The following is a 24,957-nucleotide window of genomic DNA, read 5'->3' as shown; positions in this document are numbered from 1 at the left end:
AGAGGGAAGGGGAAGCTGGGACGAAGTGAGAGAGTAGCACTGACATATATACTCTACCAAATGTAAAATAGATAGCTAGTGGGGAGCAGCTGCATAGCACAGGGAGATCAGCTGGGTGCTTTGTGACCACCTAGAGGGGTGGGATAGGGAGGGTGGGAGGGAGACGCAAGAGGGAGGAGATATGGGGATGTATGTATATGTGTAAGTGATTCACTTTGTTATAAAGCAGAAACTAACACACCATTGTAAAGCAATTATACTCCAATAAAGATGTTAACAAAAAACTTCTTTCTCTGAAATGTCCTGTCATCTAGATGAGATAAAGTTTCGAAGTATTGAGAAAAGTCATATAATAAAAGTATGTTTTATGGGAAAGCCTCACTCTTCAGTGGACTGGGAGGAGGGTGAGGGGACAGAGATGTTTACACAGAGGAGAGATATCTGAGCTGAGTTTTGGAGGAAAACCAGGAGACGGTCAGGCAGGCAGAAGATGGGAAGTAGAGGGTAGGGGAAGAGAACAGAGGGCCTTCCAGACTGAGAGAACAGCCCATGCAAAGGTAGGAATGCTACATGGCATTCTGGAAGTGACAAGTATTTCCCTAAAGCAAGGATTGATAATAATAAGGGAAGTGCCAGGAGCGAGAGCTACAGGGATTGGCAGGATCCAGATTCTTCATGTAGCTGGAAGGGGTAGGAGTTTGGGAGTGTGGACTCTTTCCTGTTGAGTGTTCCAGAGGATTTAAAGTAGGAGAGCAATGCACTTGTAATTCGGAATGTCATTCTGACAGCAGAAGGGAAGGGGCTCTCACCCGAAGCAGCTCTGGAGTCTGGCGGGGAAAGTTTAGGAGGAGGAGGAGGTCAGGCAGGGTGAGAGCCTGAACGAAGAGTGTGATGGTGAGGTGTTGGAGGGAAGGATTGAAACAGGAAGAATCAATGGAATTTAGTGACTTAATAGAGAGAATTCCAGGTTTCCGGCTTGAGCAGGTGGGCAGATTGTGGTGCTACCATTAAAATGAGAATATGAATATCTGAGGATGGGGAAGGTTCCATAGGGAAGGATTCAGTTTGGGGGATGGTGAATTCAAGATGTGATTTCTTTTTTTTTTTTATACATTTATTTTATTTTTGGCTGCGTTGGGTCTTCGTTGCTGCACGCGGGCTTTTTTCCGGTTACGGCAAGCAGGGGTTACTCTTTGTTGTGGTGTGCAGGCTTCTCATTGTGGTGGCTTCTCTTGTTGGGAGCACAGGCTCTAGGCGCGCAGGCTCAGTAGTTGTGGCTCACGGGCTCATTAGATGGGGCGCATGGGCTTAGTTGTTCCACAGCACGTGGGATCTTCCCGGACCAGGGCTCGAACCCGTGTCTCCTGTATTGGCAGGCAGATTCTTAACCACCGCGCCACCAGGGAAGCCCCGTGATTTCTTTAAATAATATAACTAAGCTGATTTCTTGATTACAATTAAGTTATATAACTTGCTTATGAGCTGTTTTTCATTAACACCGTTAGGGAGTAATGAGTCTCTGTGTTTAATGACCAAAGCTGGGGAGAGTAATCTTGCTAAGCGTTGACCCAGGCAATCTCAGAAGAAGTGACTGCAATAATATCCTAACACATGATTGAGATAAAGTTAAGCTACAGCTATAAATACATATGAAAATTTATGCTTGAATATAGAGTAACTAATTAATGCTAAATATATTGCACATTAACTTGTCTTGAGCATAACTGCACATTATCATAAGTCATTGCAGTTGCAGGGAATCTGTTTCATGAGTACATGTTTAATTTGCATAGTAAAACTTTAAAGACTTTACACTTCTCAACCTCCCCTATTCTAGGTGTTGTTGGTTTATTAATTTCTGACAAGGAAATGAAAATAGTACATACAATTTCCAGGAAGTGTTTTTATTTTATTAAAAAAATTTTTTACTGACATAAAGTTGATTTACAATATTGTGTTAGTTTCAGGTGTACAGTAAAGTGATTCAGTTATACGTATATATAAATACATATATTTTTTTACATTCTCTTCCATTATAGTTTATTACAAGTTACTGAGTATAGTTCCCTGGGCTTTACAGTAGGTCCTTGTTGGTTATCTATTTTATATATATTAGTGTGTATATTTTAACCCCAAACTCCTAATTTAGCCCTCGCCTCCCTCCCCTTTGGTAACCATAAGTTTGCTTTCTATGTCTGTGAGTCTACTTCTGTTTTGTAAATAAGTTCATTTGTACAGGAAGTGTTTTTAATTGGGGGAGTATGTCCTTTTTCTTCCCTTTCCTCTCCCCTGCTGGATTGAATGTGAGTGTGATAACTGGAACAGGAGCAACCACTTTGGATCCTGAGGTATGCTTGGGGGTATAACAGGCTCACAGAAGCCTGGATCCCTAACACCATGGGCACCAAACTTCCTTCAGATGTATAAAAGAGAACTAAACCCTTTTTTGGAATTTTTTTTTCTGTCAGTCATAATTGGATCTAATCATATTGGATTTATTTTCTGGTTTCATTAGTAAAATTTATATAAAATTTTTGTCCTAACCACATCCTGGGATTGTACTAATGCATTGAAAGCACTGGAATGATAGATATGAATAAAAGGGCCCCAAAACTTGTAGTATTCTATTGGGGAAGAATCATACACCACCAGCAGGTGATAGCTTCCATTGTTGTTTGCTGGGCACACAGAAGAAGGACTCCTTAGCCCAAGCCGAGTAAGAGCGACTTTGAGCTGAATCCTTAGTGTAAGGAGGCTATCACCAGGTATGGAAGGGGTGTGGAGAGAGGGCATTTTAGGGATCATACATCATGAGGAAAGGCAATGGGCATGTACAACTTCTAGGTAGTGTTCTCTGGAAGGCTGGCGTGTTTAAGGAACAGTAAGTTATCCAGAGTGATCAGAACCCCATATGCAGTGGGGTTGGCAGAAGTTAAACCTGGCATGATTGGGACATTGAGAAGGGCCCTGAATGTCAAGTGAAGGAATTTGAACTTAGTCTACAGGTAATTAAGAGTCATCAAATGATCTGCAAAGAAAAGAAGTCTATTTACAGCCTGCCATGACAATAATCGCACGGTTCTATATTCAGAACATCAGCCTGTTGCCAACTAAATAGTGAAGGAACTCCCTGTGGAAATACAATATAATTACAGTTTTCTTCCAAGGGATTGAAATAACTTTTTGGGCAAGAGGTGGGAGTTGGAAGAAGGAAAGGAGGAAGTGAGGGAGAGACACACACACACACAAATACAGACTGTGAGAGATGGAGACAGAGAGGGAAAGACAGTTCGAGTGAGAAAGCATGTGTGCATGTATATGGGTGCATGTTTAATAGAGATGTGTATGTGCCCATGTTTAATAGAGGCTCCAGATAGGGGAGATAGGGGAGAGAAGAAAGCCTGAAGACTTGTATCCGAAAAGATTTCAAAGGAATGGAAGGAAGAATTGAGATGAATTTTGAAAAGTTTAATTAAAACCATGGAACATATCTGCCTTAGGGAAGGAGAAAACTGTCTCTAAATTTATTTGTCATGAGATCTTCACACTTTCTTCCTTGGTCTATTTTTGTGGCTTTTCTGCAGGCTAATGGTAATAGATGCTAAATGTCTTTTTTGATGGAGTTTCTAGAAGTACTATATGTGGTATTTGTTTAATTTCAGATTTATTCTTTATAAGTACCAAAGGGAAATGTTAAACCCTTAAAACTATATTTCGTACTGGGGACAGGAGAAGAAAACAGACATGTAGTCCCTACAATGTGCCTTTTATCTCATGGGCACTTCGCCTGCATTACCTCATTTACTTTAATCATCACTATAACCCTACCAGATAGGCATTAGTACACCTATTTTCCAGAAGGAGCTGAGCATCTTGGAGATTGAGGCTACTGTCCAGATTGTTTCTAAATGGAAGAACCAGGATTTAAATTCTACTCAGCTTGACAACAGAACCCATGTTCTTTCTAAAACACTGAGAACATTCTGGCTCTCTTTCCTAGGCTAAGAGAACCTGGGCAACTTGTATGGTTTTATTGAAATGAACTAAATTATGGTTTGAATTCCCAAAGGAGATGCTTCTGGGAACCTTGAAATGAGGCATACACGTTACTCTGGGCTAAATTTCTCATGGGAAGCAAATATAGCACTCATACATTTTTCTCTTGTTAGCAATTTTATTTGGAGCCCTTAAATCTATGCAGAAAAGAGTCTTCTGGAGCCACTTGAAATGCTCTGACCTCAGCGAGACAAGAGGAGTAACAGAAATTCTGAGACACTTCAGGTCACTGAATCTCTTTATATATAAACCATATGATTCCATGAAAGGTCAGGAGTATCCATATGGGAAGCTTTAAGAACATGGGAATATCTTATTACTGGGCTATTTCAGGCATTTTGTTTCAGAAGTCTTGAATATCTCAAACAGGATATTAATCTTCTTTCTTTACCTTCTAAAATTCAATAAAAGTATTTGCACAGTCATGGTAATGTGCGTTTAGTTTTCTTACTTCTTTCTCTCCATTGTTATTTCATGGAATTGTCATTCACTTAGAAGTAGAAATAGAGTATTATGAGTATGAAGCTCTGTTGTCAGATGATGGGACCCTGAAGCAGAGATAGGAAGTGGTTGGAAAATAGGGTATCTTGGACTTCCCTGGCGGTCCAGTGGTTAAGACTCTGACCTTCCAGTGTGGGGAGCACAGGTTCCATCCCTGGTCGGGAAGATCCCGCATGCGTGTGGTGCAGCCAAAAAAAAAGAAAGAAAAGAAAATGGGTTATCTTGTATTGCCCTATAGTCCAGAGTTCAAGAGTTCACACATTCTGGCATTTATCCTCCAATCTGAACTTCTAATACTCCTTTTAGCAAAACTCTTGCCTACCGGTGTCATGTTCATCATGTGCTATGTATTCCTACTCTATGCCTTCTCTCCTACTTGGAACGTACTTCTCTTTCACTGACTCGCCTATGCCCTGCTCTTTTTTCACCTTCTTATTTCTGGTTTCTTCTACCTGCTGCCTGACAGTCTTCTGTTCGCTCAAACATTGCTAACCATCGTCTTCCTCCTGGTGCTGATTTTTCAGTTCTGGATGACTCTCAACACTGGATTTCTACTGTTTCCTTCCCTGCAGATCAAATGTGCCCTGGATCTGGTTTCTAAAATACCTACACGTGCAGCTTCTCTGGTTCTCTGAAGGACTGACAATTATTATGATGTCTGTATCTCATCTGTAAAATGGAGATAATAATACTTCATAGAGTCATGGGAAATTGCTGATAATGCTGAAGCTTTATTATAGTACAAGAAATATAATGAACACTTAATAAAATATTAAACCTTATTATTAGCTTCCTCTATATTCCTATTCTTTCTCACATCTGGGATTACTTGTTCTACACCTCACAGATCATGTCTGGATCTAAGGAAATAATTTTACTTCTTGAAAAATCCCTAGCCATTGTCTTCTCCCTTCATATTTTCTGATGAGAAGTCTGCCATAATTCTTAACTTTCTTTCTCTATATGTGTCTTTCTTCTCTGGTTGCCTTCAAGATTTTTTCTTTATTTATCTGCTTCAGGTTCTCTGAACTTCTTGGCTCTGTGGTTTGATAGTTTCCATTATTTTTGGAAAACTTTCGGTTATTATATTTTCATCCTGTATGCTACCTACAGGAAACACACTTTAAATATAAAGACATAAAAATGTTTAATGTCATGAAAACAGATATATCATCCTAATACTAATCCAAACAAAGCTGGACTGGTTTCTTTTAAGCAGCATATAACTGAATCTTAGTTTTCTACTCAATCTGATTATCTCTACCTTTTAATTGGGGTGTTTACATGACTTTATATTTTTACATAGCACCTTCACTCTATGCAGTATGAATTTTCTTCTATAACTGCTTTTTTAATTTTTAATTGTGGTAAAAATGCATAACATAGAATTTATCATCATAACCATTTTTAAGTGCATAGCCCAGTAGTGTTCAGTATAGTGACATTGTTGAGTAACAGGTCTCCAGAACTTTGTCATTTGGCAAAATGGAACCGCTATACCCATTGAACATCAACTCCCGATCTCCTCCTCCTCCCAGCCCTTGCTAAGACCACCATTCTACTTTCTATTTCTATGACTTTGACTACTTTAGATACCTTGTATAAGTGGAACTGGACAATATTTGTCCTTCTTTGAGTAGCTTATTTCACTCAGCATAATGTTCCCAAGGTTCATCTATGTTGTAGCATGTGAAAGAATTTCCTTCCTTTTTAAGATTGAATACTGTTTCCTTGTATAGATGTATATTCTATTTTGTTTATCCATTCATCTGTCAATGAGCCTTTGGTAGGATTTTACCTCTTGGCAACTGTGAATAATGCTATTACCATGAATATAAAAATACATCTTTAAGACTTTTATCTGGTTCTTTTGGATATACACCCAGAATGGGATTGCTAGATCATATGGTAGTTACATTTTACCTTTTTTTAAACTGCCACATTGTTTTCCAAAGTGGTTGCACCATTTTATTATCCTACCAACAGTGTACAAGGATTCCAATTTTTCCACATCTTTGTCAATACTTACTATTATTATTATTATTTTGATCTAAGCTATCCTAATGCGTGTGAAGTGATATCTTTTGTGGTTTGACTTGCATTTTTATAACGATTAATGATGTTAAGCATCTTTTCATAAGCTTGTTGGCCACTTGGATATCATCTTTGGAGAAATGTCTATTCAAGTCCTTTACCCATTTTTTAATCAGGTTATTTATTTTTAATTTTTGTTGAGTTGTATGAGTTCTTTATGTACTCTGGATATTAACCTTTTATCAGATATATGATTTGCAAATATTGTCTCCCATTCTGTAGGTTGTCTTTCCACTCTGTTGATTGTTTCCTTTGCTGTGCAGAGCTTTTTAGTTTGATGTAATTCCACTTTTCTAGTTCTGCTTTTGTTGACTATGTATCTGATATTATATCCAAAAAATCATCGCCCAGACCAATATCAGAAAGTTTTTCTCCTCTGTTTCCTTTTAGTAGTTTTATGGTTTCATTAGTTTACAATTTCTGGTCTTATGTTAAGTCTGTAATCCATTTTGAGATGATTTCTGTATATGGTGTGAGATAAGGGTCCAATTTAATTCTTCTACATGTAGATATCCAGCTTTTCCAATACCATATATTGAAGAGGCTATCCTTTCCTCATTTCGTGTTCTTGGCATTCTTGGGGAAGGTCAGTTGATTGTACATGTGGGGTTTTATTTCTAGGCTTTCTTTTCTGTTTCATTGATCTGTATGTCTGTTTTTATGCCAGTACCAGGCTGTTTTAATTACTGGAGCACTGTAATATATTTTGAAATCAGGAATTGTGATGCCTCTAGCTTTGTTCTTCTTGCTCAAGATGTCTTTGGCTATTTGAGGTCTTTTGTGATTCCATACGAAAGGATTGCTTTTTCCATTTTTGTAAAGAATGCCATTGGAATTTTGATAGGGATTGCATTAACTCTATAGATCACTTTGCATAGTATGGACATTTTAACAACATGAGTTCTTCCAATTCATGAACACAATGTGTTCATTTCTTCTACTAACTTCAATCAGTGGAACTAACCTCAGGCTCTGGCATCCTATTTTAAGAAGGATTCTGAAGCTCTATCTAGACTGACAGCAACAGAGTTCTGTGATTGATTGGAGATGTCTGACATGGGTGGAGGAGAAGGAAGTAGTGAAACGCTTGCCATATATTTGACATTCCTTGTTTAGGCAAAACATATCACTGAAACTTGGTATTATTAAAAAATGATGACCTTTGGACTTGTTTTCAAATCTTAGCTCTATAATGAATAACTGTATAATATCATGCAAATTAATATTTCTGAGCTTTACTCATATGTAAAGTAGAAACATTATCTCGAGAATTCTTGCTACATCTAGGGCTACATCCAGTTTGAAGATAGATGCTGAGGGCTGACTTGAAGCTCTTTTCCCAGGAAAGTGGCAGAATCTCAAGAAGAGAGCAGAGGAAATTCTAGAAGAAACTCGCTAATATACCCTGTGTTCATTTTCTATTGCTGTAGGATTTAGCAGCTTCAAACAGTGCCCACTTACTAGTTCATAGTTCTGTGGGTCAGAAGTACAGCCTGGGCTCTGCTGGGTTCTCTGTTCAGGGTCTCACAGTACTGAAATCAAGGTGTTGGCTAGGCTGGACTCTGATCTGGAGGTTATGGGGAAAAATCCACTTCTGAGCTTATTCAGGTTGTCAAAATCCAGTTGCTCCTTGCTGTAGATCTGAGGTCCCCACTTCCTTGCTGCCTGCATCTGGGGTCTGCTCTGTGCTCCTAGAGGCTACCCACATTCCTGCTCACATGGCCCCTCTATCTTCAAGCTGATAAGAGCACAGCAAATCCTTCTTATGCCTCAAGTCCCTCTGACTTCTTTTTTTTTTTTTTTTTTCTTTAAAAGGCTCAGATCATTAGGTCAGACCTAGCTGGATCATCTCCATATCTTAAGGTCAATGGATCTGGGACTTTAAAAATATCTGCAAAGTGCCTTTGCAGCAGCACCTACACAGTCTTTGAAGAACCCCATTCCCAGGGCATGGGAATAACAGGGTCCATCTTTAGAATTCTGCCTACCGCCCACACTAATTTAAAGGGTCAAGGGATAGATGAATCTTGGGATTGCTGTTGCTATGAAAAACAATAGAGAACAGTGGGAGGAACTGGGAGGCCAGTGTCCCTGCACTGTTCTACTAGGCAGAAAGCCAGAGGGGCCCTAGGACTGACCCAGGGGACAAGTGCTCCAGGAAAAAAGCCAGGAGCAGCCAACTGGGAACCTTGGGGTGCTGTCAAACCAAAGATAAAATTTCCTGGAGAAAGCTGCTTCTTAATGCTGCAGCTTCACCATAGCAAGCAGAAGAAACTGCACAGGGATAATTTTGCCTCCTGGGGTCCCCCATGGATTTTTCTCTTCTGTCATCTTAGGCTACTATACCCCTGAGTGGTAATGTAGATTATTGCCAACCTGTCTTTTAGTTTATGATCTGTGATAAGGACTCTACATAAATTAGAGGGACATGGAAGGGGCACAAATACAATCTACTGATTCGGCCAGTTAGAACTGCCCTTGCTCAAGGATATGTAAACAGGGAAAAACCAATCTGAGACTGTGAAAAGAGATGAAAGTGCAAAATAAGGCTTTCATAGCGCTCAGGTTGTATAAGAATACTTGGTATTGTTTTGAGAAATATTTACTATCATGGAACAGAGAAAGAAATTTTAAATAGCACCTGCTTTGTCTTTCAATAAAATTCAAGAAGCTACAGGTCAAATCAAAGCTAAAAGATGATAAGGAAACACATTCATATGAAATGGACTGAGAAGAAAGAGAAAGCAATATGCGGATGCATACAATATTGGGAGGTATTGAAGGAAAATAAAGGTGCGTGCCAGAATTAAGACGTATTAGAATAGGAAAATAAATAAATCACTCATCACAAACAGATTATTTAAGCCAAGTGTAATACAAGCTTAAAGATTTCTCCCAGAATACAGAGGGAACAAGAGAAATAAAAAATTTAAAGTGAACAACAAATGAATAGAAGGTACACTGTATTAATATGCATTCTTTTGGTACAGATAATAGAAATTCATCTCAGACAAATTTCGGCATCAAAGGGAATTTGCGGGCTCACGTAACCAGGAGGTCTCAGAGGGTTTTTGGCTTCAAGAGTGTCTCTAGGCTGCTGTTCCGTAACTGTCTATCCTAAAATGTTCTAGAGTCACTTTCACCCTTTTTTTTTTTCCTTTATGGCATTGGGCTAACTATTCATTTAAATGGGAATATTTATTTACTTATTTATGCATTATTTACTGACAATAGTGAATGCTGTTACAGTAGATCTCAGAAAAGAGTCTAGGGGAAGGCTTATTTTCTATAAATTAACTTAAAGACCAAACGTGATTCTATTTCCACATTCTAGTTCCTACTTTCCTATTATGTTTTGAGAGTTTGCCCTGGGTTTGGGACTTCTTACTTCATTGACATAAGGATGGAAGTTTTTAAAATAAATTTATTTATTTATTTATTTATGGCGGCATTGGGTCTTCATTGCTTCACACAGTCTTTCTCTCATTGCGGTGATCAGGGGCTACTCTTCGTTGTGGTGGGCAGGCTTCTCATTGCGGTGGCTTCTCTTGTTGTGGAGCATGGGCTCTAGACGTGTGGGCTTCCGTAGTTGTGGCACATGGGCTCAGTAGTTGTGGCTCGCGGGCGCTATAGCGCAGGCTCAGTAGTCGTGGCGCACGGGCTTAGTTGCTCCGCGGCATGTGGGATCTTCCCGGAGCAGGGCTCGAACCTGTGTCCCCTGCATTGGCAGGCAGATTCTTAACCACTGCGCCACCAGGGAGGTCCGAAGAGTGGAAGTTTATTACTGTGCAAATTCTGTGTGATCACGATGCATTTCTTTCTGGAAATCAGGAGGATTCATGCAGTTGAGCTGACTTGGTCGTTCTGATTGCCTGGCATTGCACCTCAAAACCGGCTGGAGCGTGCAGGAGAGAGTGGTAGCCACCAGGGGGTGCTCTCGGTTCTCACTGCTTTCATTCTGTGAGCTTGAGCAGTAGTTCTGCAAAAACATAGACTTGAACAAAAGAGGTTGCTACACCAGAGCTGCCACAATTGGTAATTAGGGATAGGGTTGCTATGGTGATGGTGGGGTCATCTTGGGATGTTTATGGCTTTGTATGAGCCAATGCCTATAAGCAATCAGATTGCTTCCTTTGATGATAATGGCTGTCATAGCAAGGTCATGAAAATCCTTTAAGATTGTGCACATGGCAATGGTCGCTATTCTTTCTATGTTCTTCTGTGATTTGTGGGCTATAACTTGGGGTGTCAAGAGTGACAGAATGTACTTGTTTTAATATGTTTATCTTATTCCACTTTGGATTTTTACATTTTCCATAGTTTTTTTTTCCACATCACTAACATTTCTCAATTCTTCTTTTCATAAAAACACTCCATGAAGAAACAGGTTCTGGAAAGACTGTACATTAATTGCTCTTGGCGGTCACAATACCTACCAGCATATTAAAATCAATGTGAAGTCCTGTTCCATTTCCAAAAGGTCACGTGACAATTGAACCCATCTTAGTGGAATATTCATTAACACTTAGGGATTCTTCCCTCATTTTGTCCCTAAGATGTTAATAAATATTCCGTTAAAAATGGGTTTGATTGTAGTAATTTATTATGTTTATATGGGTCTCCCCAGGTTTAGTGTCTAGTGGATGCTCAATAAATGTACATTGGTGTTTACAGGCTCCTAAAAAATATTTTTGAATTGAATTATCTATCCATGAATACTATTGGTTGCAATTAGTCTTTATAAACGATCTTTTTTACATTTTTAAATAAATTTATTTATTTATTTATTTTGGGCTGCATTGGGTCTTCATTGCGCGGGCTTTCTCTCTTTCTCTCGTTGCGGCGAGCAGGGGCTACTTTCCATTGCAGTGCACAGGCTTCTCATTGCGGTGGCTTCTCTTGTTGCAGAGTATGGGCTCTAGGCACGTGGGCTTCAGTAGTTGTGGCTCGTGGGCTCTAGAGCACAGGCTCAGTAGTTGTGGCGGACGGGCTTAGTTGCTTCGCGGCATGTGGGATATTCCCGGAGCAGGGCTCGAACCCATGTCCCCTGTATTGGCAGGTAGATTCTTAACCACTGTGCCACCAGGGAAGTCCCTTAATTTTTAATTTAATTTTTATTTTATATTGGAGTATAGTTGACTTACAATGGTGTATTAGTTTCAGGTGTACGGCAAAGTGATTCAGTTATACATATACATATATCCATTCTTTTTCAGATTCTTTTCCCATCTAGGTCATTACAGAATATGAGTAGAGTTTCCTGTGCTACACAGTAGGTCCTTGTTAATTATCTATTTTATATATAGTAGTGTGTATATATTAATTCCAAACTCCTAATTTATCCCTCCCCCCCTTCCCTTTGGTAACCATAAATTTGTTTTTGAAGTCTTTGAGTCTGTGTCTGTTTTGTAAATAAATTCATTTGTATCAGTTTTTTTTAGATTTATCCATAAGTTTCAGTGGGATTCCAACATCAAGACATAGCCAACACCATTAATGATAAGTCATTTGTAACTTAGTACCAAATCATTACCATGTCCTCGTGAAAGGACAAAGGACTGAAGCACTTTTGCTTTTGTTTTGTTTTTCATCTTATTGCATTTTTCTCATCGTTTTAAGATCAATACGTTGCTAGCAATTTTTCAGAGAGACACCCTTTACCCTGTGAATAATCATTTGTGATTGATCATAAAACATAACCCATAAAAAAACCCCACAAAAATGCAAAAACACTGAACATTTCCTCATACGTCCTTTGTGTCCCCAGGGAGTCGTCCTCCCTAACATTTTATTGTGTGCATGTCCCTGTGTCTCTTGCCTTTTTTGGAAGTGTTGTGCATGTCTGAACTCCCACTAGCATAAAAAGAACAATAGCCCTGGGCACACAAGGGGGGATGCTCTTCGGCGAAACCTGTATCAGGACTCCAAACAGAAGACTCCCTGACTCCTTTCCTTTGAGTAATTCTATGCTGCATCCATTGAAAGGGGTTCTTTTGCAAATAGTGTAGCCTCTTCTTGACTCTGGATTTAAATATATCCAGGCTCAATAAACTTTTTCTATTCTTACAAGCTGTGCCAGAGTGGGGAGAGGGGTACCTTGGAGGCTTCGTTTTCTTATCTCTGAAATGTGGGTAACAAGCCCCACCAAATGGGTTACTTTGAGAATCAAATGTGATAATGTATGTAATGAAGCAGCAAAGTGTCTCATATAGGCAGGCACTCAGTAAATGTCACTTCTCGCATTGCCTTCTTACTTTTTCCATTTCTTAGCACTGGCAATAAAAAATGATGGAATCTGAGGATACGGGGTGGAGATAGAGTAATGGCAGAAGATACAACAATGCTCTGAATGTTTGTGTTCCTCCCCAAAATTTATATGTTGAAAATCTAATGCCAAGGTGACAGTATTAGGGGGTGAGACCTTCCCAGGCGATTAGGTCATGGGGGCAGAGATCTCATAAATGGGATTAGTACTCTTATAAATGAGGCCCCAGAAGGCTAGCTCATCCCTTCCACCATGTGAGGACACGGCGAGAAGTCTAGTCAGCAGTCTGCAGCTCGGAAGCAGACTCTCACCAGAATCTGACCATGCTGGCTGGCACCCTGGTCGTGGACTTCCAGCCTCCAGAACTGTGAGAAATAAATTTCTGTTTTTGCCACTCAGCCTGTGGTATTTTATTATAGCAGTCTGAATGGACTAAGAGAAAAAAAATTGGTGCCAAGAGTGGGATGTTGCTGCAATAAGTACCTAAAAATGTGGAAGTGGCTTTGGAACTGGGTGATGGGGAGAGGCTAGAAGAGTTCAGGGGCGCATGTTGGGAAAAGCCTCCGTTGCCATGAATTAACTGTAAAGGGTGAGTCTCTTGAGTGTTTGGAAGGAGAGGACGCAGCTTCAGAGAAAGCCTCAGTCTTCTCGGAGTATGACTGAGCGGTAGTGAACAGAATGTTGGTAGAAATATGGATAGTAAATGTCGTTCTGATGAGGGCTCGGATGGAAATGAGGAACGTATTACTGGAAACTAGAGAAAGGCGATCCTTGGTACAAAGTGGCAAGGAACTTGTCTGAATTGTGTTCCCATCTGAGTATTTTGTGGGAGAACCTGTGAGCAATGACACAGGATTTGGCTGAGGAAATTTCTAAGCACAAGTGTTAAAGGAGAGGTCTGTTTTCCCTTGAATACTTATGGTAAAAGGCCAGATGAGAGAAATGATTTAAAGGTGCAATTGTGGGGTTTCCCTGGTGGCACAGTGGTTAAGAATCCACCTGCCAATGCAGGGGACACGGGCTCGAGCCCTGGTCCGGGAAGATCCCACATGCCGCGGAGCAACTAAGCCAGTGCGCCACAACTGCTGAGCCTGCACTCTAGAGCCCGCGAGCCACAACTACTGAGCCCACGTGCCACAACTACTGAAGCCAGCGTGCCTAGAGCACATGCACCGCAACAAGAGAAGCCACCGCCATGAGAAGCCTGTGCACTGCAACGAAGAGTAGCCCCTGCTTGCCACAACCAGAGAAAGCCCACGCGCAGCAATGAAGACCCAATGCAGCCAAAAATAAATAAATAAATTTATTTTACAAAATAAAAAAATAAAGGTGCAATTGTGAATCGAAAAGGAAGCAGAACTTAAAAGTTTGGAAAAGTGTTAGCCCAGCCATACTGAAAGAAGTAAAATGTTTCCCAGAGAGAAGGGTGAGGCCAAACCACTGTTTGCTGAAGATAGTCAGCCATCTTGATGGAAGCCTGTTGTCTGCGGCATCGGAAGAATAACCCCGGGTCATTTCGGAGACCATGGGTCAGGGAGGGGCTGCCCTTACTGTCACAGGCCAGAGTGCAAGGGCCCGCGGAGCTGAACAATTTTGAAGGAGGGGGCTACGTTTCCTGGCCCTCAGGCTCTGCTCCCTAAATTCGGTATGCCATGCTCCTTGGCAGCCTCAGCTGCAGCTCTGGTGCCAGAGAGCTGTAAGGAGAATACTTTCCTGAGCTCATACAGAGCCGGGAATCATTCACATTCCCTTGAGATAGAGTGAACAGACCCCACTGAATTCACAGAGCATTTCAGAGAGACTCCAGGGGGGTCGCAGGTCACATTGGGTTTTTATCTCCTGTTGCACATCTCAAACATGCACCTCAAACTTAACCTATTACGAAATCAAATGTTCAAGTCCCTCTCCATCGTCCTAAAATCCCAGTTTTCTCAATCTCCCTCATCTCAGTGAGTAAAAAGAAACATCCTCGACTAGAGGTTCAAGTCAGAGAGCTGAGTGAACCTCTGATTCCTCTCATGCCCTCAGCACCTACATCAGCAAGTTCTCTAGTTTGTATCCCTGAGATGTACATCTTTAATTCCTTCAATTTTCTTCATTTCCACTGCCAACCTTCTGTCTCCCATGTATCCCAGCTAAACTATCACTTTCCAGTTAGACCACTGCAACCAGTTTTTCTGACCTGCCTCCAATTCATTCTTCATACAGTAGCCATAGAACTTTGTAACAACCTTAAGTCATATTGTGCCATCCTTTTGAGTTTAAACTTTTTAGCAGCTTCCCATAGAACATGGAAGACTGTATCCTTTACCGTGGTCTCATCCCTGCAAACTTCTCTAACCTCAGCTTTATCCCTCCCTCTCATTCACTATTTATCTATCAGTCATAACAGCTGGATTTCAACTTCACAAACACGTTGATCAGTTTTTTGCTGTAGAATTTTGCTTATGCTGTTCTGTTTATTTGTGTTCAGAAATGATAGGCAAACATGGTTACCTCTAAGATGACAGAGGTCCTCCCACCTGTCATGGACTCTCATGAATCAGAACGGGCGTCTGGCTGTGAATGGAAATGACCTTGTGGGCTGTGCCCTTGCCAACGCCAGCCCAGCTTGGACCCTCTACCCCTTCTCATCACAGGTAATATTCTTCCCCATCTTTCAAGTCTCAGCTCAAAAGCTATCTCCTCAGAGAGGCATCCCCTATTTTTCTGTCTAGATATATTCCTTTCTCTACTGTGTTTTATCATTCTATTAGCTATACTAGCATTTATAGATGTTATAAACTTAAAGTAATTTTAAGAATTTATTTGTTTGCCTGTTTGGTTATTGTATCTCTTTCAATAGGTTATGCATTCTGCAAAACAAAGACCTCATCTGCTTTTTACTACTGCTGTTTTTTCTTTTTTTTCTTTTTTTGGCTGCGGGCGCAGCTTGCAGGATCTTAGTTCCCCAACCAGGGATTGAACCCACGCCCTTGGCAGGGAAAGTGCCGAGTCCTAACCACTGGGCAGCCAGGGAATTCCTTTACTTTTTTTTCTTATTGAAGTATAGTTGATTTCCAGTGTTGTGTTAATTTCTGCTGTACAGAAATGTGATTCAGTTATACATATATATATACATTCTTTTTAAAATTATTTTCTATTATGGCTTATCACAGGATATTGAATATAGTTCCCTGTGTTGTACAGTAGGACCTTGTTGTTTACCCATTCTATATATAATGGTTTGCAACTGTTTTGTTTTTCTAGTAGTGTATACCCAGTGCCTAGCATAGTACATAGCCAAAGAAGTGCTCAATAAGAATTTGTTGAATGAATAAGTGAAAATGAGACCAGAGCAGGCTCACTCCAAAACTTCAAGGTGCAAGCATAACGGTGGGTCTGGAGTAGACCATCCTAGAAAGTGAATGTATGAGCCAGTACTGGCTGATTCTTTTCTAAGTCTATGGTGGGGTCACCCCTAAATGAACCGAATTTGATCTGAAGTGTTTTGATTTGATGACGTTGGTCCTTTCTCCAAATTATCATGTAGGTTTAAGGGACTGACATGATACTCTAGGGGAAATCCAGGTATGTACAACTGTGGCTGGATAAAAGGGATCCTAAAAGGATGTTTGTACTGCAGTAAGGAGGGAAGGCTTTCAAACTCTGGAGGATGCAGGACAGTTACAGGGAGGGCAGTTGAGAGGAAACACTTCTTAGGAGCTTCAGAGGCATCAACAGTAGCCTTACAGGATGAGAGAGCCTCGGGGTGGAGAACTGCAGGCGATGATCTTTGGGGCTTGAGAGTGGGGTAGGAATGCATGGTCAACAATTCCCTTGGAAAGTTACATTTTTACAGGCATGTATGTCAGACCAGCAAGACAGAACTGCAGACAAGACTCATATTCAATTTATGCTTGGAACACAGGGACCCCAGGATAAATCTGAAGGAAAATCAAGAGTTGAAAATATAGAAGTGGGAGTATGGGTTGCACAAAAAAAGAACTGGAGGCTGGAGATACCATTGTTTTGGTTTTTTTTTGAAAATGTCTGAGGTTTCCCAGGAAACACAAATGTTGTAAATTCCTTATTCTAAGAGAAATCAGTTTGGACAAGTGGAGGACTTTACCCCTCTTTCCTCCTGCTATGAGACTATTCTTGCCACAGAAAATATCTTTGGGAAAGAGATTTTTCAATTGAATTAAAAAGTTAAAAGTGCCTTTTCCAGACTTTTAAGAAAAGTAACACATATTTATTATATGAAATCTGACAAGTAAAGATAACCAAAAAAAAAAAGTAACTAAAAATAATCTTGCCACTCAGATTAAAATTAACATTTGATTGCATGTCTTTCCAATCTTTGTTCTATGTGTACACTTATTTTTGCATATATATTTCTACTATTGTTTAATCTGCTTTTTCCATTTGAAAGTGTATCATTAACATTAAATTTTCTTCTACAACAAAAATTTTTTTTTAATAAACTTATTTACTTATTTTTATTTTTGGCTGCGTTGGGTGTTTGCTGCAGCGCGTGGGCTTTCTCTAGTTGGGGCGAGTGGGGGCTATTCTTCGTTGCGGTGTGTGGGCTTCTCATTGCGGTGGCTTCTCTTGTTGTGGAACAAGGGCTCTAGGCGCACGGGCTTCAGTAGTTGTGGCATGCAGGCTCGGTAGTTGTGGCGCACGGGCTTAGTTGCTCCACGGCATGTGGGATCTTCCCGGACCAGAGCTCAAACCCATGTCCCCTGCATTGGCAGGTGGGTTCTTAACCACTGCGCCACCAGGGAAGCCCTACAACAAAAATTTTAATGGATGCATTAATATTCAACATTAAGCATCCATCATAATTACTTTGATTACTTTTTAATTAATATTTTGGTTGTTTCATTCTTTTAAAAACGTATGTACATTTAAAATTGTACCCCAATACCTAGCACAGGGTCTATTACTTACTAGGCTTTTAATAAATCTTGTTAAATAATGAAAAAAATGTATGTACGGATTTATTAATTTACATCTTATACAAAAACAATGATGGTATGTTTACTTAAAATACAGTGTTTTCGCATATGCTCATGATTAATCCCTTAGGATGAATTCCTGGAAAAAGAATTGTTCGCTCAAAGCAAATGTAAAGCTTTTAAACTTTTGAAATATATTGCCAAACTACCTTTCATAAAGGTTAATCCACTTTACACTCACACTAGTGCAATATGTGTGCCCTTTTCTCTATCCTTACCTTCCTGGGATGGTATCATCTTCTCAAACATGGATTCCAATAATTGAATTTCACTGGTTTAATTTGTATTTCATTATTAGCAAAGTTGAGCACATTAAAAATGTTGTGGTTTTTTTTTTTGCATAACAGTTCTTATTTTGTGAATTGCCTGTTAATGTCCCTTACTTATTTGTTTACTGGAATTTTGATCCTTTCCTAATTAATTTACACTTGCTCTTAATATTGTGAGGCTATTTTTTCTTTGAAATCATTTGGAAATATTTCTTCGAACTTGTATTACTTTATTTTTGTTTTGTTGTTTTCTAATGCACAAATATTTAAAATTTTTACTTAGTTAAATCTAGTATGTTTTTCTTCAGGGTCTCTACCTCTGGCTTAAATGTTGAGAAAATTTTCCCCTACCACAAAGTTATAAAAATATGTATCTGTTCTTTCTTCTGATTCTTTTGTATTTTATTCTATGCCCTCCATTTAACTACTCCATTCATTTGGATGTATGGATTGAGGTAAGGTTCTAATTTTAAATTATTTCCAACCATTTGTTTTTTTAATACTATTTTTGAGTAATCCATTCCTTCCATCTTGAATGTTCTGAAATGTCTTTAACATATGATGCGTTCTTGTTCATATACTGTTCTTCTGGGATTTCCTTTTCTGTTTCATCAATCTATATTTTTATCCATGTTCCAGTACTATTTTATTTATTTTATTTATTTATTCGGCTGTGCCAGCTCTTAGTTGCAGCACGTGGGATCTTTTAGTTGTGGAATGTGGGATCTAGTTCCCTGATCAGGGATCAAACCCGGGTCCTCTGCACTGGGAGCGAGAGGCTTAACTGCTGGACCACAGGGAAGTCTCCAGTACTATTTTAATAGGTGTTACTTTTATGCTTTAAAATAAAATAGAATAAGCCTACTAAAATAATTTTTCTTTGGGTTCAAATTTATTATGGCCAATCCATGAAGTTTTTCTTCCAGAAAAAAAATAAAAAAGCTTTAGAAACAATTTTCCAGGTTCCAAAAAATTGTATTGGAGATTTTATTGGAATTTGATAAAATTTATAGTCCAAATTTGGGAGAACTGAATTCTTGACTCATTAAGTATTTTTGTCTGGAAATAGAATGGATTTTTTTCCTCCAATTATTCAAGTCTCTCTTATGTCCCTTGACAAAGTTTTATAGTCTTCTTCAAATAAAAGAAGTTTATATTTTATGTAACTATTATTTTTCTAGCTTATTAATAGTGCTTTGAAAAAAATCTTTGTACATTTGTTTTGTAATTGAATATAAACTCTCACTAATTCTTAAATATGTGTAGTTAATTTGGTTAGGGAGGCGGGTGTATCCAGTTAGACAATCATATTGTTTGCAAACACAGTGGACCCTTAGTATTCCAGGTTCCATATCTGTGGATTCAACCAACCGTGAATCGACCATGGCAACCAATTGCCATGTGGAACCCCTAGATACGGAAGGCCAGCAACAGTATTATGCCATTTTATGTAAGGGACTTGAGCATCCATGGATTTTGGTACCCACGGGGGTACTGGAAGCAATCCCCCACGGGTACCGAGGGATGGCTGTAATGATAAGTTGTTCCCTGCTCCAACGTTTTTACATCATATTCCTTTTTCCTGTACATTGCACTAGCCAGAACCTTCAGAAAAATACTTACCAAGAGCAACTACAGTGGGCATCCTAGCCTTGAACCAGACTGCAATAGGACTGCCTCCAGTTTTTCAACATTAAGTGCAATATTGGTCATATGATTAAGAAATGTATAGGTATACTTATCATATTTAAGAAAATATCCACATTCCAGGTCACTGAAAATTTAACAGAATCAAGAATAGATGCTCAATATTATCAAATGTCTATAAAAATCTGTGGCAGCCATACAATTGTGTTTCTCAGATCTCCTGCTTAGGAGGTGGAACGGGAAGGTAATTGACTGATGGAACAGTTGGTATGTTCTGAACCTACTAGTGTTCAGCTGAGGCCATGCTTCCCACCAGATGCTCCCAGCCAGTGACTGAGGCAGCTGGGATACTGAGATGCACGGAGCTCCTCTAATGGATTCCCTTCCTTCCCTTGCCCAGACTATCTTAGAATTCACTGAAATCTAAGACTCATTCTTCCCAAACTTCCTTCTTTCCTTCTCTCTCTTCCGTGGGGTCAGCCCTGCCTCCTGTCCTGGTGACTTTCCTAGCCTCCTACAATTCCCTCCCCATTTGCCTCTACAAGTGTTTTCTCCCAACAAATCTCTTGTATCTCCAATCCCATCTGCAACACCATTGGGCCGCGGAGAGAATTAAGCGAGATAAGGAAGGAAAATGTCTGGCGATAGAAAGCCTTCAGTAAATGTTAGCATACAAAAGCACTAAGTATTATATTTTATCACAATGTTTAACTCTCCTCTATGGATATATCCACTTTCCCCTTCCTTAGTTATACATTCGTGGATTTTTTTGTTTTTTGTTTTTACTTTTTCCCCTGAGTAGGCATGCTAGAAATTTGTCTATATTGTTCTCTTTTTCACAGAATCAGTCCTTGGATTTATTTATATATTTATAGATTCTAACTCATTAATTTAATAATTTTCATTTTTATATTTGTCAACTTCATCTTGCCTTATTGAGGTTTGTTGTGTATTCCACTTTCTAACTTCTTGAGTTGAGTTTTCAGTTCTTTTATTTCTATTCTTTCTTGTTTAGTAATGACACTGTTTAAAGCATTCAGTTTTCCTAAGGAGTATGTCTTTGGTGGAAATGTATTAGTTTTGATGTGTCATAATCTCTTTGCTGCATTTTGTAAATAATTGGTAATTGTAGTTTTGATGTACTCTTTGATCTAGTAATTATTTTCAGAGGATATTTTTATTTATATGTTGGTTATTAATTTCTATTTTTATTGTGATATTTTTACTAATACATCCTATTCAAACTTTCCATTTTTGAATTTATTAAAATTATTTTGTGGCCTAATATATGGCCAGTTAATATAAATGTTTCAAGGTTGCCTGAAAATGAGACAGTTTCTACTGGATGATTTAAAGTTCACCATACAGTATAGCTACTGAATCAACATAATCAATTATATTACTTAGTTTCTGTAATCTTTTTCAGTTTCCTTTTTTGCTATGTTAAATTTCCCCTTATTACTGTTTTCTTTAGATTTCTCTTTGCATTTGCAATGTGATGTGATTTACTCACTCATCATTCATTCATTCAAGACATTTTATTGAGTCCCTACGTGATGCAAGGAACTCTACTAGTCTAGTAAAAAAATAGGTAAGAATCTCTGCTGTCTTGGGACTTGTATTCTAGTAGACAGAGATAGACAATAAATAAGGTAAATAAGTTAAACAAATAGTATGGGGATAAGTATTTTCAGGAAAAATAAAGCAGGGAAGGAGAACAAACTGTGGTCCAGGGGAGGGAGTTGCAATTTGGGGTTGGGTGGCCAGGGAAGAGCTCACTATCAGGAGATAGCTGAGCAAAGATCTGAAGAGGTGAGGGAAATGCATTCCAGGCAGAAGGAATAGCATCTTCAAAGCCCCTGAGACAGAAGCATGCCTGTTGTATTCAAAAGAAGTAAGCCAATGTGCTTGGGGTGGATGAAGCTAGGGAGAGAGTAATGTCATGTGTTCATTGTGAATTATACCTTTTTCCAATTTAAAGTGGTCTTCTTAGTTCATTCAGTATTGTTTACATCAAATTTCACTTTGATATTAACAATGCAACTTTATGGAGAAAAGGGAACTCTCCTACACTGTTGGTGGGAATGTAAGTTGGTGTAGCCACCGTGGAAAACAATATGAATGTTCCTCAGAAAACTAAAAATAGAATTAACATATGATCCAGCAATCCCACTCCTGGGCATACATCCAGACAAAACTATAATTCAAAAGATACATGCACCCCAATGTTCATAGCAGCGCTATTCACAATAGCCAAGACACAGACGCAACCTAAATGTCCATCGACAGAGAAATGGATAAAGAAGACGTGGTACATATATACAATGGAATATTTCTCAGCCATAAAAAAGAATGAAATAATGCCATTTGCAGCAACATGGATGCAACTAGAGATTGTCATACTAAGTGAAGTAAGTCAGAAAGAGAAAGACAAATACCATATGATATCACTTATATGTGGAATCTAAAATATGACACAAATGAACATATCTATGAAACAGAAACAGAATCATGGACATAGAGAACAGACTGGTGTTTGCCAAGGAGGAGTGGGAGGTGAGGGTGAGCAGATGTAATTTTTTATATATAGAATGGATAAACAACAAGGTCCTGCTGTATAGCACAGAGAACTGTATTCAATATCCCATGATAAACCATAATGGAAAAGAATATTAAAAAAAAAGAATGCATATATTGTATAACTGAATCACTTTGCTGTACAGCAGTAATTAACACAACATTGTAAATCAACTATACTTCAATAAAAATAAAAAGAATTTTTAAAAAATGCAAGTTTGTTTTCTTCTACCTTATCTTGTGCCATATGACTGTTACAAGGCCCTTAACTTTTAAACTTTTTGTACCATTATGTTTCAAATGTGCCCCTTAAACAACATTACAGTTGCATTTTATTTCTGATAGAATTTAACTGTCTACTTTTAATTTCCCCAAATCTTTTGTTATTTGTCAGAGTTGAGTAACATGGTATCTTTGAGCACTCCACCCTTTCAAAGGCAAGGAGTTAAGGTCAGTTAAACGCCCCCTTTCCTCCAATAATATAAATAAGCATATAAATTGGAGTTGTACATTTTGAAGATATTGTATATATCTATATCTATCTGTCTCATGATTATGATTTTTGTTAGAGCAGAAATTACTTTCACTTTTACCTCATTCTGGACACTTGCATGTCAGTGGTGCCTGTAACTATTCCTAGTTTGGCCTAGACCCAATGACACATACAATATACTCTTGTTCTTCTCTCCCTTTTCACTCTTCTGATGCACTCCCTCAATGATACCCCTCCCCCATACACCCTAATATTGCATATTGGGATCACAGGGTGTCTTACCTTAGTTTATCATATCCCTTTTATGTATTCTCAAAATCAGTAGGGTTTCCAGAGGCTTCATCTGATCTGAGTTGTGTGATCTAGTTTGAACTGTCAACTCCAGTCTTGGGATATTTGCCTAATCTAACGTTTTGAAACTCACTCCCCATACTGGATGAATGCTGATCAGCTAGCCTTTCTGTATAGTTCTTTCGGCTATAGTTCTAAATATTTTGAATATATCTGGCTTACTCACTATTCTATGCATGCACCATTCCTTAGTTATGCAGACACACACACATATATATAAATATACAGGCTTAATAGAAGAAACAGAATATCAATATCCATCTACAGAGAAATATATGTCTATACTTTATGGAGAGTTTAAACTTAATGGTTGAGATTAGCAGATACGCACTACCATATATAAAATAGATAGACAACAAGGACCTACTCTATAGTACAGAGAACTATTTTCAGTATCTTGTAATAACCTACAATGGAAAAGAATCTGAAAAATATATATATATACATATGCATACATATATAAAACTGGATCACTTTGCTGTACACCTGAAACTAACACAACATTGTAAATCAACTATACTTCAATAAAAAAGTAAAAAAAAAAAAACCGTAATGGATGGAACTGAACAATGGTGTATATAAAATGCCACCTCATATTGCTTATAATCTAGTTGGGAAAATAGATATAAAATATTTTAAAAGTTAGAAACAATGAAACTATCAAATGAAGTTTAAAACAATAATAAAGCAGGTGATGGTCACCCATGGACCAGAGAACCTTTGTGGAAGACCGGAAGTCCGGCAGAGAAGTTCCAGCACACCACTGGAGCGAAAAAATCCGGTACTGTATGCATTGGAGAGGGTAAAGAGGATGGTTTGACATTACCTGCATCAGCATTCCCGTAAGACAGCACAGCTCAGTGCCAAGAGAACTATTCTCAGTCCATGATTTCTCCTGTGGGAAAGTGAGAGCGTGAGCGAGTTTCCAGCTTCCCTAGCTGGGTAAGATGCTGCCCAAGATTTCTCTCCTTCTCCATCCAGAGTGCTGAGCTCTGAGCTCCATGACAGGGGACAGGAAGTGACTGGGAAAACAGCAGCAGGAGCCCAGATGAGGAATGAGCCTCCTACCAACTGTGTCACAGACTCCATCTGGAGGGCCATGCATGAACTGCTGGTGATTCCTCACCTGTGAACCCCCCCAACTGGCCCGTGAACATCTCAGCACCCCACACTCCTCACCCACATTACCCCCCAACCCACCTCACCACCTCATGGTTGACCCCCTGCTAAAACAGTAGCTCTTATGTGCTCTCACCACACACACACACACACACACACACAATGGTAATTATGTAAGGTGATGAAGGTACTCACTAACTTTATTACATTAATCATTTCACAATATATATGTGCATCAAATCATCACATTGTATACCTCAAATTTATACATTGTTGTATGTTACTTGTATCTCAATAAAGCTAAGAAAAAGAGAATGGCACATCCAAAAAAATGAAATACTATGCAAAAGATGACTTCCATACAAGAATATAAAGTGATCTCCAGGATTTATAGACAAGTACATTAAGTAAGATGCAGAATATAATATAATATATTATATTATTATATATATATAATATATCTTTCAAGTGAGAAAAGAAGGGAGATAAAAATATAGATTCATTTGTTTATGAAAAGATAAAGAAACACTGAAAAGATAAACCAAATACTAAGTAAGAAACCTATAGGTGAAGGAGAAAAAC

At 38.8% G+C, this 24,957-nt stretch overlaps 1 long non-coding RNA gene across 1 annotated transcript in view; it reads left to right on the top strand.

Moving 5' to 3' along the window:
* Positions 1-11,527: 11,527 nt before the first annotated feature.
* LOC309664125 overlaps positions 11,528-24,957 on the top strand; it is a 764,383-nt gene continuing 750,953 nt past the window's right edge. The window contains exon 1 of the long non-coding RNA XR_014265637.1: positions 11,528-11,560. This is a non-coding gene — a long non-coding RNA (uncharacterized lncRNA). The remainder of the gene's footprint in view (positions 11,561-24,957) is intronic.

The sequence above is a fragment of the Balaenoptera physalus genome (assembly GCF_965194825.1).
Source record: "Balaenoptera physalus genome assembly, chromosome: 7".
Taxonomy (NCBI): domain Eukaryota; kingdom Metazoa; phylum Chordata; class Mammalia; order Artiodactyla; family Balaenopteridae; genus Balaenoptera; species Balaenoptera physalus.
This window is presented reverse-complemented; position numbering and strand designations above follow the sequence as displayed.